General features: G+C 39.0%; 1 long non-coding RNA gene across 1 annotated transcript in view; it reads left to right on the top strand.

Moving 5' to 3' along the window:
* LOC307189963 overlaps positions 1-13,428 on the top strand; it is an 84,013-nt gene that overhangs the window by 18,358 nt on the left and 52,227 nt on the right. Inside the window, exons 2-3 of the long non-coding RNA XR_013829333.1 lie at positions 4,548-4,717; positions 12,793-12,924. This is a non-coding gene — a long non-coding RNA (uncharacterized lncRNA). The remainder of the gene's footprint in view (positions 1-4,547; positions 4,718-12,792; positions 12,925-13,428) is intronic.

Here is a 13,428-nt window from a genome sequence, read left to right as displayed (position 1 = left end):
GCTGTTTATATTGTAATTCAGCAATCTTCAGTATAATAATTTAAATGTTTTGGGTTTTTTGTTTGTTTGTTTTTTTGGACATATCAACCCCTGAAACTACAAAAGATAAGAGACTTTTTCAAGGGATTCCTAGAAGTTCTATGGTTCTCTCTTGGTACTTTGACCCAAGATTTTAAAGCCCTGATCTTGTCATTTTACTTCTTTTTAAAAAAATTATTATTTATTTAGGTAACATTGGCTTATAACATTATATGTTTCATGTGCACAACATTATATTTCTACTTCTGTATACCCTACAGCGTGCTCACCACCCAAAATTTAGTTTTCATCCATCACCATACATTTGATCCCCTTTGCCCATTTTGCCCCGTCCTCTCTGGTGACCACTACTCTGTTGTCTGTATCTATGTATTTGCTTTTGCTTGGTTTAGTTTGTTAATTTATTTTGGTTTTTTTTCTTTGTTTGTTTTTTAGATTCTACATACAAAAGAAATCATGCAGTATTTGTCTTTCTCTGTCTGACTTATTTCTCTTAGCATAATACCTTGAGGTTCATTTTTGTTGTCCAAATGGTAAGATTTCATCTTTTTTTATGGCTGAGTAGCATTCCATTGTACATATATACCATATCTTTTTTAATCTATTCATCCACTGATGGGCCCTTAGGTTTTTTCCATATTTTGGCTCTTGTTAATAATGCTGTGCTGAACATAGGGGTGCATATATCTTTTCTAGTTAGTGTTTTCATATTTTTTTGATAAATACCCATAAATGGGATAGCTGGATCATACAGTAGTTAGTTCCATTTTTAATTTTTTGAGGAACCTCTATACTGTTCTCCATAGTGGCTGTACCAATTTACATTCCCACCAACAGTGTAGTTGGGTTCCCTTTTCTCCACATCCTTGTCGCCATTTGTTATTTCTTGCCTTTTTGATAATAGCCATTCTAACATGTGGAGGTTATAACTCATTGTGGTTTTAATTTGCATGTCCCTCATAATTAGTGATGTTGAACACCTTTTCATGTGCCTGTTGACCATCTGTATGTCTTCTTTGGGAAAATGTCTCTTCAACTCCTCTGCCCATTTTAAAATCAGGTTTTTTTTTTTAAGTTGTTGAGTTGTATAAGTTCTTTAATATTTTGGATATTAACCCCTTATTGGATATATCATTTGCAAATATTTTCTCCTATTCAGTAGGTTGTCTTTTCATTTTGTTAATGGTTTTCTTTGCTGTACAGGAGAGTTTTAGTTTGATGTAATCCCATTTAGTTTAATGTTTATTTTGGGGTTTGTTTCTCTTGCCTGAGGAGACATATCAAAAAAAAAATGTTTCTAAGACTGATGTCAAGAGCATACTGCCTATGTTTTCTCTAGAAGTTTTATGGTTTCAGGTCTTACATTTATGTCCTTAATCCATTTAAAATTTATTTTTGTATCTGGTGTGTGAAAGTAGTCCAGTTAGATTTTTTTTGCATGTGGCTGTTCAGTTTTCCCAATGCTATTTATTGAAGAGGCTGTCATTTCCCCATTGTATGATGCCTCCTTTGTCATAGATTAATTGCTCATATAAGTGTGGGTTCAATTCTGGCTCTCTTACTCTGTTCCATTGATTTATGTGTCTGTTTTTGTGCCAGTACCATATTGTTTTGATTACTGTGGCTTTTTAATATATTTTGACATCAGGGAGCATGATACTTTGCAGTTTTTTTCTTCCTTCTCAAGATTATTTGAGGTCTTTTGTGTTTCCATACAAATTTTAGAATTATTTGTTCTAGTTCTGTGAAAAATGCCATTGGTATTTTGATAGGGATTACGCTGAATCTGTACATTGCCTCGGGGAATATGGTCATTTTACCGACATTAATTCTTCCAGTCTATGAGCACAGTATATCTTTCCATCTATTTGTGCCATCTACAGTTTCTTTCATGAATGTCTTATAGTTTTCCAAGTATAGGTCTTTTACCACCTTGGTTAGAATTATTCCTAGGTACTCTGTCCTTTTTGATGCAATGTAAATGAGATTTAAAAAAAAAATTCTCTTCCTTATAGTTTGTTGTTAGTGTATAGAAATAACAGATTTCTGTATGTTAATTTTGTATCCTGCAACTTTCCTGAGTTTATTTATTATTTTTAATAGATTTTTTGAGGCATCTTTAGGATTTTCATGTATAGTATCCTGTCATCTGAAAACAGTGGTGGTTTTACTTCTTCCTTTCTAATTTGATGTCTCTAATTTTGTCTCCTTTTCTGGTTGATAAGTCTAGGACTTCCAATACCATGTTGGAACAAAAGTGGTGAGAGTGGGCATCCTTGTCTTCTTCCTGATCTTAGAGGAAATGCTTTTAGCTTTTGACAGTTGAATATGATATCAGCTGTGGGCTTGTCATATATGGTCTTTACTGTGTTGAGGTATGTTCCCTCTATACCCACTTTGTTGAGAGGTTTTATCAATATAATAAATGGACATTGAATTTTGTCAAAAGCTTTTCCTATTGAGATGATCATATGATTTTTATTTTTCAATTTGTTAATGTGGTGTATCACATTGATTGATTTGCAAATATTGAACCATACTTGCACCCCTGGGTTAAATCGCAGTTGATCATGGTGAATGACCCTTTTAATGTATTATTGAATTTGGTTTGCTAATATTTTGTTGAGGATTTGTGCACCTGTGTTCATCGGTGATATTGGCCTGAAATTTTCTTCTTTTGTTGTGCTTTTGTCTGGTTTTGGTATACAGGTGATGCTGGCTTTATTGTGTTATGTCAATTTCTCCCTTTATGTTTGTTAATACTTGCTGTACGTATTTAGGTGATCCTAGATTGGGTGCATATATATTTACAATTGTATATATTGATCCCTTTATCATTATGTAATGTCTTTGTCACTTATTATAGTCTTTGTTTGAAAGTCTATTTTGTCTAAGTATTGCTACCCCAGCTTTCATTTTGTTTCCATTTGCATGGATACCTTTTTCCATCCCCCCCACTTTCAGTATGTGTGTTTCTGTACATCTCAAGCAAGTTTCTTGTAGGCAGCATATATATGGGTGTTGTTTTTGTATCCATTCAGTCACTCTGTGTTTTGATTGGAGCATTTGGTCCATTTACATTTAAAGTAATTATTGATATGTATGTACTTACTATCATTTTATTAATTGTTTTCTGTTTGTTTTGTATTCCTTTTTTCTTCTTATGTTCTTTTCCCTTGTGATCTGATGACTGTCTTTAGTGTTATGTTTGGATTCCTCTTTCTTTTTTTGTGTGTATCTACTATATGTTGTTGGTTTGTGGTTACCATGTGGTTTATATACCAGAAAAATTTTTTAAGTTGATCTCTTAAATTCAAATGCATTAAGAAAAACCCTGCATGTTTACTGTCCGCCCCCCCCAAGTTTAATGTTTTTGAGTTCATATTTTACATCTTTTTGTGTTGTGTATATCTTAACTACTTAATGTGGCTGTAGATGATTTTACTACTTTTGTCTTTTAATTTTTATTTTAACCTTTAAACTTTAAGAGTGGCTCATCTACTGCATTTACCATATATTTGCCTTTACCAATGAGATTTTTCCTTTTGTAATTTTCATATTTCATATTTCTAGTTGTCTTTTCTTGTCCACTTAGAGAAGTCCCTGTAACATTTCTTGTAAAGCCAATTTAGTGGTGCTGGACTCTCAGCTTTTGCTTGCCTGTAAAACTCTTATCTCTCCTTCATCTGAATGATAGCCTTGCCAAGTATTCTTGGCTGTAGGTTTTTTCCTTTCATCACTCTAATTATATCATGTCACTCCCTTCTGACCTGCAGAGTTTCTACTGAAACTTTCTACTGAAAGTCAGTGATAGTCTTATGGGAGTTCCCTTGTATGTAACTGGTTGCTTTTCCCTTACTGCTTTTAAGATTCTCTTTTGATCTTTAAGTTTTGCAATTTTAATGACAGTGTGTCTTGGTGCATTCCTTTTGGGATTGATCTTGTTTGGAATTCTTTGTGCTTCCTGGACCTGGATGCCTGTTTCCATTCCCAGGATAGGAAAGTTTTCAGCTTTTATCTTTTCAAATAAATTCTCTGCCCCTTTCTCTCTCTCTTTTGCTCCTGGGACCCCTTTAATGTGAATGTTAGTATGCTTGATGGTGTCATAGAAGTCTCTTAAACTATTCTCATTTAGAACAATTTCTTCTTCTTTTTTCTGCTTCGCTTGGGTAATTTCGACTACTCTGTCTTCCAGTTCACTGATTTGTTCCCCTGTATCATCTAATCTGTTGATTCCTTCTAGTGTAATTTTTCAGTCATTGTACTCTTCAGCTCTGTTTGGTTCTTCTTGTTTATATTTTCTAAGTCTTTGTAAAACTTCTCACTGTGTACATCTTTTCTTCTCCCAGGTTTGTTGAGCATCTTTATGATTATTATCTTGAACTCTTTATTGGGTAGATTGCTTATCTTCACTTTGCTTAGTTCTTCTGGGATTTTATCTGGTTCGTTTGTTTGCAACATATTCCTGTGTTGCCTCATTTTACCTGATTCTCTGTGTTTATTTGTAGGTATTGCATAGATTGGTTATATTTCCTGATCTTGGAGAAGTGGGTTTATGCAGGAGATGTCCTATGGGGTCCAGCAGCACACACCCTTCTGGTCCCTTGAGCTATGTGCTCTAGGAGCACCCCCTGTGTGCCCTTCTGATGTGGTGGAGCCAACTACTATGGACACACTGGTAAGTGAGGCTGGTCCCTGGCCCAGTTGGCTGCCAAGCCCTGCCTGGTTTGGAGCCTGCCAGCTGCGGGTGGATGGGGCCAGGTCTTGGGGTGGCTGGCTGTGCAGCCTGGGGGTGTCTCAGTACTGGTGCCAACTGTCTGGTGGGCAGGGAATCCCCTGGCACTAAGGCTAGAGGGAGGGCTCCAAAGTGGCACTTGCCAGCACCAAGGTCCTTGTGGTGGAGTGACCTCCCCGAAATGTCTGCCTCCAGCATCTGTGTCCCCACGGGGAGTCCCAGCTGCCTCCTCTTTCTCCAGGAAGCTCTCCAAGATCAGCAAGTGGGTCTGACCTAGGCGCCTTTCAAATAACTGCCTCCGTACTGGGTCTTGGAGCATGTGAGTTTTTAGCCTTTTAAGAGTGGAGTCTCTGCTCCTTACAGCTCTCCAACTCTCCCACACGCAAGCCTTCAAAGCTAGATGTTCTGGGGGCTCCTCTTCCTGATGAAGGGCCTCAGCTTGTCCTGGATATTCAACTTCTGCACTTACAGTCACTCCAGGTGCTACCAGTCCCCCAGCACACTGCTACCTCGTGACAAGTTGAGGATCTTGGGCGTGAGGGGCAGGCTGTCTACCCCCAGCCCCTGGCCACTGCACCTAGTCCCCACTCATCACCCACTGACCCACTCATTGCTCTGAAGCTGGTCCAGGCCTTTCTGCCCTGTTCTAAATGAATTGAATATTCTTTGGAATTCCATTTTACCTTCTCTAGCTATTCCTATTTGAGGAATTTTTTTAGTGGTGTTTTAAAGATTACAGTATACATCTTTGACTTACCATAGTTTATTTTATTTTATTTTTTTGCGGTACACGGGCCTCTCACTGTTGTGGCCTCTCCCATTGTGGAGCACAGGCTCCGGACACGCAGGCTCAGCAGCCATGGCTCCGCGGCATGTGGGATCTTCCCGGACCGGGGCGTGAACCCATGTCCCCTGCATCAGCAGGCGGACTCTCAACCACTGCGCCACCAGGGAAGCCCTACCATAGTTTATTTTTAAATAGTATTATACTACTTTGTGAGCAGTATAAGAACCTTACAACAATATGGTTCTATTTATCTCCTCTTCCTTTGTGCTCTGTCGTGTGTTTTACTTCTGCATACGCTATAAACACCACAAAACATTGTTATTGTTTTTGCTTTAAGTAGCCCATAGTCTTTTAAAGCAGTTTAGATATAAGTGTATGTCTATCTCTTAAACATAATGAAATCGGTCTTTTTTTATTTACCCACATACTTTTCTTGTGTTCTTCATTCCTTCCTTCAGCTCTAAATTTCCATTCTGCATCATTTCTCTTTAGCCTGAGTAACTCTTTTAGCATTTCTTGTAGTGCGGCTCTTCTGGAGATGAAATTGCTTCACTTTGGTCAATCTGAAAATGTCTTTATTTTACGTTTGCTTTTGCAGGATATATTTTGCTGCATGTAGAATTCTAGGTTGTCTTTTTTTTCTTCAAGTGCTTAAAAGTTGTCTTTTCATTGTCTCTGGCCCACCTTGATTCTAATAAGAAGTCAGCAGTCATTCTTATTGTTGTTTCCTTGTATGTAATAAATAATGGCTGCTGTTGAGATTTCCTCTTTATCTTGGTTTTCGGCAGTTTGAGTCTGATGTGCCTAGGTGTGTGGTGTTGTGTGTGTGTGTGTGTGTGTGTGTGTGCACGCACACACATGCTCAGAGTTTGCTAATCGAAATCTTTAAAAAATTTTGGAAAATTCTCAGCCATTATCTCTTCAATGGTTTCTTCGGCCCCATTCTCTCTCCTTTTCCTGTCATACTCTAATTATTACATCTATGTGTCCCATAGATCTCAGATACTTTATCGTATTTTCTCTCATTTTTATTTTTTCATTTCAGTTTATATAATTTCTTTAACTTTATAGATCTTTTTCTTCCTTGGTGTCCAGGCTGCTTCTGATTCCATCAAATAAATTCTTCACTTATAATAGCATATTTTTCATTTCTAGCACTTCCATGTGATCCGTTTTTATCATTTCCATCTCTCTGCTGACATTCCCCATATGTTTGTGAAGGTTCTCCGGCTTTTCTAGTAGGTCCTCTAACACATTTTTGTGGTTATTTTAAAGTCCCTCTCTCATAATTCCGATATCTGATTCATCTCCCAGTCTGCTTCTTTCCTCCCATGATCATGGGGTCCATTTCCTTGCTTCTTTGTGTGTCTCATAGTCTTCAATGTACATTGGACATAGTGTATAAAAGAGCATTAGTGGCTGAAATAAATAATATTTCCTCCAGAAAATCGCTCATCCCTGATTCTGTCAGGGGGCTAAGAATCCCTGGCCCTGTAGAAGCACCAGATAAGTACCAGTGAGACATCAGATGTTTCTTTGTTAATCTACAGCTTTCTGAACCATGAGTGATTTCTCTCTCTGCTTAACAGTCTGAATTCTAGCTTTTCAAGTCACTGGAAGTATCTCTTTGTCCTTCAGTTCCATCCCTACCTTTATGTACCCAAGGAGATCTCCCTATGCTCTACTGTCCTGCTTTCAGTCTGGCAGTTACTGCTTTGCACTCAGTAAAAGCCCAAGTGCTGCAGAGAGATTTCTCATCTCCTCTTTCCGCCTTGCTACTTCTCTGCAATGGGCCATTGTCTCAACTCGGAAGAGGTCTGAGCACCTTATACGGGATCTCTCTAAGCTCTTTTGCTCTCCTTTCAGCCTTCAGCATACTATCTATGTGCCCTTGATGAAGGCCTGTGGGAAATAGTGGCAGGTAGGTGATACTCTTTCTGTGGCCGGGTTCCTTGGGATTCTAATGCATCATGGAAGCTCACATGCGGTCTTTATAAATTCATTAAAATATGGCTGGTTTCTCTTTATCACCTACTATGAAGTATTCTGTCCTCTTTCAGTTGCTCTGCTAGAATGAAAACACCTATAGGTCTCTACTCTTAAAGAAAGGCCTCTTTACTTTCTAGATTTTCATTTGGTTAGATTTAGTTCTATCCTCAGATCTCTGGTGGGTTTAAAAAATTATGATTTTGTAGCTTATCTGGTTTGTTGTTATTGTTAGGGTGGTAGCAACTACCCTTGTGACTTGAACTGAGAAGGCCTCGGCTTTTAATGGCCTCTAATGAACAGGAGACAAAGTCTGGATCCAAAGAAGGGTGGGAAGTAGAATCCAAGATTCTAGCATAAGCCAGAACTCTAAGAAGGGTTGATGTAGAAAATAATGTTTCAAAGGGAGGTTTGTCTGTTTGCATGGGGCTCTAGGATAAGCAGGGAAAGAAAGATCAAAAGAGAAAGAAAGAGAGAAAGAAGGAAAGAACGAAGGAAAGAAGGAAGGAAGGAAGGAAAGAAAAGAAAGAAAGAAAGAAAGGAAAAGAAAGAAAGAAAGAAAAGAAAGTAAGCTCACACTCGTGCTGATTTGGGGACATAATTCATGCTACCTACATGGTCTGAATACCAGATGCCTGGCACTAGTGGGTCAAATCTTCCCTGTGTAATTCATGTGAAACATTGATTTCAGCTCTTCCTATGCCTAGGATAGTCATGACCTACGGTCCTGAAGTACACAGCTGTTCCAAATCACTCGATGCTGGACATCCTAACTGATGTTTTTGCCGTTCATGCATCAACGGGGCCCTCTCATCATTTTACAAAGGAAGGGACTCAAGTGTGTCAGTACAGGAGAGAAAGTAAAGAAGATCTGCACACCATGGTTCCTTAAGATTGAGGGCAGGCTGCACGCTGATATAAGCTACCCTGCCGGTTTCATGGGTGTCATCAACATTGACAAGAGTGGTGGGAATTTCCATCTGATCTGTGACCCAAGTTGTTCATCAGGTTGTGCCCGAGGAGGCCAAGTATAAGTTCTGTGAAGTGAGGAAGATCTTTGTGGGCACCATCCAGATGGACATCTTCTGGATTGATTTGGACCTTGGCCAAATCAATTAGCCATTTCATCAAGTTCTGCTAACCCATGTACATTGATGGGGAGTGCTAACCTGGGACAGATTGATGGTATCACCAACACACACACACACACACACACACACACACACACACACACACAGAAAGAGAGAGAACCTGACTCTTGACCTGAGTCATGTGTAGGAAGCCAATGGCAATAGCTTTGCCACCAGGCTTTCCCAACATATTCATCATTGGAGAAAACAGCAAACAATGCATTTCCCTGCACCAAAGAAAGAGTACTTGCCTCCGTATTGCTGAAGACAGAGACAAAGACAACAGAGCAATGGGTGGGATGATTTCCAGAGGAGAGAAGTAGAGAGCTTCTTTGGCTAATTAAAGATGTATTAGCATGGAGGAGAAAACAGAAACAAAACATTATTTTCAGAGAATTACCACCAAAGGAGCATGCACTCACAATTAAAAAAAAAAAAATTACTAAAACACATAAAGAAACAAGCCCAAATAAACAAAAGTCAGCAGAAAAAAATATAAGAAACTAAAGTGTCAGACTCCCAAGATTGATATTGGAATTATTAGACTACACAGCAAGAACATTTAATCTATCTAAGTTTTAGCTGCATGAATGAAAATGAGAATCTTAAAATCATAGCGCTGAATGAAAATAAAAGCAAGTCCCAAATCAGTAAAACGGGTAAATGAATTTTAATCCATTTATACCACACAATATCATAGAGCAGTTTTAAAAAATGCACTAGAAATATGCATATCAAGATGGGGGAATCTCAGAAATAGGTGAGTGAGAAAAACGTTAAAAAATACATATGAATTCTTTATATAAGTTTCAAGACCTGTAAAAATTAAATATTATATTATTTAGGGATACGTAATAAAACTTTTTTAAAGTAGCTAGTAATTTATAATTCAGAATGCTGGTTTCGTATGGATGAAAAGGGGAGGGAGAAGCTCAGAGAGGGGGCATGGTGGGCTTAAAAGATTTATTAGGTTGTGTTTTATTTCTTAAGCCAGGAGGTTTAACGTAGAGGTATTTGTTTTTAGTAACATCACTTAAGTATATGAGTACCATTTATTCATTATTTTGTATGAATGAATTATTTTTTTAAAAGCTCAAATAAATCTTGTGTTAAGGTCAGTGGCCTAAATCCTTGCTAGGAAGACCTCACTGAATAAAAAAACCATTCTCTTTCTTGGAAGACAAAATATCAAATAGGTCCATCTAGTGGTGAATTAGAGAATCTCAAATACAGGGATACTCCAGCTGAAGGAATACCCTGGGATGTAAGGCGTTTACTCAAAAATAGCCCATTCAGTGAACATTGCGGTGCATGTATCGTTTTTTTTGGCCACACCGCGCGGCATGCGGGAACTTAGTTCCCCGACCAGGGATCAAACCTGCACCCCCTGCATTGGAAGCACGGAATCTTAACCACTGCACCACCAGGGAAGTCCCTGTATCTTTTCGAATTACGGTTTTTCCCAGATATTAAAAGAAAAATAGCCCAGGGCTTCCCTGGTGGCGCAGTGGTTGAGAGTCTGCCTGCCGATGCAGGGGGCACGGGTTCGTGCCCCGGTCGGGGAAGATCCCACATGCTGTGGAGCGGCTGGGCCCGTGAGCCATGCCCGCTGAGCCTGCGCGTCCGGAGCCTGTGTTCCGCAACGGGAGAGGCCACAACAGTGAGAGGCCCGCGTACTGCAAAAAAAAGAAAAAAAAAAAAAATAGCCCATTCAAAAACCACGTACACAAATAGAAAAAAAAATCTTGATTGATTGAGTGAAGAACTCTTTGTCTTCAGACGCATGGTAAAATTCTTTGGTTTGTCTCTAACTGGTTGAAAGACTAAAACTCAACCTCAGGTAATTTGTGAGACCCCAGCCTCCTTTATCTGCATCACTTTTGCCCCTTGTTGGCAGGTTTCCCCCCTCACTTCAGGTGCTGCGGTGCTTTCCTCCAGACCTCCTGTTGGTAACTGCATCTTCCCTGCCTGAGCATTGGATGACTCCTTCCTACCCCGTTCTTCACCTGAGCTCAGTGCTGCTCTCACCTCTGCTTTAGAGCCATGGGGTATATTCAGGCAGCTATTCAAGGTTTAGGTCCCTCTATACATACGAACATATCGTTAAATGAAATTGGGCAGGGGACGGAACTGCACGTAGCGTGTGTTCCCATTCATATTTTTTAAAAGGATGTATATGTTGTCACGTATATAGACTATCTGGGGAAGGACATACAAGAAACTGATAAACCTTTAGGGAAGGGCACTCTGGGGAAATTAAGTGAGAAAGAAACTTACATTTGGTTTTTTACTATTTATTGATGCTGATTGAGCTTTGTTACAATGGGCATGTATGACGTCATACAAATTTTAAAGAGAAGATAGTGTGTTCTATATATGTAGGTGCTATCACACTGATAAATAAGCTTCCTACAGATAAAGAGCATTGATGCTTTCTAATGGATGTTATATCTTAGTGGTTATAAATCAACGCTGTGGTATAAGGCAGCCTTAGATTGTCAGGGGAATGGTCTTGCCTGGATTGAAAGACTCTCTCTTGCATGTCTTTGGATATATTCATTGCCCTTAATACTTAGCTGCACCTTTAGCTTTAAATGGTTTATCTGACCACTGACATGTTTTTCCAATTAGGTTGAAAAAAATCAGTTTAGGCGATTTATTGACATTCGAGCCTTGATACTTTATAAATTGCCTGAAATCTAACAGCATTTCTGACCTGCACTTGACCTTTGCAGGATCTACTTCGGACTCTAATTGGAAGAAACACTGTAATTCCTTTTGTATAGCAAACTCCCAAATGAACATGCCATCAAGTGTCACTTCAGCAAAAGCATGAGTGTTTCCTGAGCAGATCTTTTGTAGTGGATGGCATGCTTGTTTCCTCAGCATTTCTTCTCCCTTCCCATTGTGTGGCAGCAGTGAGCTTTGAGGAAGTGAGCTGAGCGCCACTGATGGGCTCTGGTCAGGAAGCCAGGGATTACTTCAAGGACCTAGCCCTGCCGTTGTGTGAGGGGATGTAAACTGGCCCCCAAAGGCTGAAGATAAAGACTTTCCATTTGTTGTCTTAGGGAGAGGCAATTTCTCTCATCTGCTGGATGTAATAAAGAAGTCAGCGGGCCTTACTGTAACCAGCAGCTGTCCTACAACCCAGAGGGGAACCAGTCACCAGTTGTAGAATGATACAAACCCTGTGGTTACAGAGCAAAGAGATAGAAAGAACCTATGTTCTTGATGACACAAGTGAGTTGCTCAAACAACCAACCCTGGAGGCTGACCCATCTCTGGACTTTGTGTAAATGCCAGCTGGTCAATTTTTTAGTGTTTGAGTCAAATGCGCTTGGTTGATTTTTCTATTTCTTCCAACTGGAAGCATCATGGAGCATATTTCAATAGAACAGCAAGAAAAACCCTCAGTATATAAATTACACAATGTCTAAGCTAGATCTTGAATACCCTTCTCCAGATGAATTTCTTGAATATTTTAATTATAGAAGTGTAAATATATTTTAGAGTATGGATATTCATAAGAAGGATTGGATTTTATATTCTCGTATTAGTATGGTAGAGTGTCTTTATCTGTTCAGGCTGCTAGAACAGAATACCATAGACTGTGTGGCTTAAGCAACAAACATGTATTTCTCATGGTTCTGGAGGCTGGAAGTCCAACTTGTCAGCATGGTCAAGTTCTTGGTGAGAGCCTTCTTCCTGGTTTACAATGGCCACCTTTTTGCTGTATCCTCTCATGGCAGAGAGAGAGAGATAATCTCTCTCATGTTTCTTTTTATAAGAGCACTAATCTCATTCATGAGAGCTCCATCCTCATGACCTAATTACTTCCCAAAGGCCCTACCTCCAAATATCATCACAGTGGGGATTAGGGCTTCAACATATGAATTTGGGAAAGACAAACTTTCAGTGCATAGAATAGAGTATAACATGAATAGTATTAAACACTAATCTAGATAAATCTTCTATTGTTAGAGACAGAGAAAGACCCCTAGATTAACCATTAAGCAAATAAGCACATGTTCAGGTGTTTTAGTTCATTTGTGCTGTTATGACAAAAATACCATAAAGTGGTTGGCTTATAAACAACAAACATTTATTTCTCACAGTTCTGGAGGCTGGGAAGTCCAGGATCAAGGCTCCGGCAGATTCACTGTCTGGTGAGACAGACATGGAAGACATTCACTTGCTGGTTTGTAGATGGCCATCTTTTTTTGCTGTATCCTCACACAGAGAAAGAGGTAAGGGATCTCTCTGGGGCCTTTTATATAAGGACACTAATTCCATTCATGAGGGCTCCACCCTCATGACTTAATCACCTCCCCCCAAATCACTCCTTTTAATATCATCACATTAGGGTTTAACATATGAATTTGGGAGGGGGCACAAATACCCAGTCTATAGCATTAGGGCACTAGAGAAAGAGGGGCATCACAGGGCTCTTTCAAATTTTAATAAAATCAATCTTATATCAGGTTTCATTATGTCCTGATCCTTAATTTAGAAACTAACACTGTGACTCAGAAGCTACATATAAGTTCGTTGGCTTTTTACTTAACGTATCTATCTACTCTGCTGATTGCAGACTGTAAACTCCTAATTCAATTCCTTTCATGGTTTTAGATGCATTGAAATTTTCCATTTTTCCTTAAGTCAGTTTTAGTAACATTTGTGTTTGCAGGAAATTGTCTGTGTTTTCTAACTTAATGGCAGAAAGTTGTCCACAATATTTTTTTATTTTAAAA

This window comes from Stenella coeruleoalba (genome assembly GCF_951394435.1).
Source record: "Stenella coeruleoalba genome assembly, chromosome: 8".
NCBI classification, from domain to species: Eukaryota; Metazoa; Chordata; class Mammalia; order Artiodactyla; family Delphinidae; genus Stenella; species Stenella coeruleoalba.
Note: the sequence above shows the minus strand (reverse complement) of the source record. Positions and strands in the feature narration are given on the sequence as shown.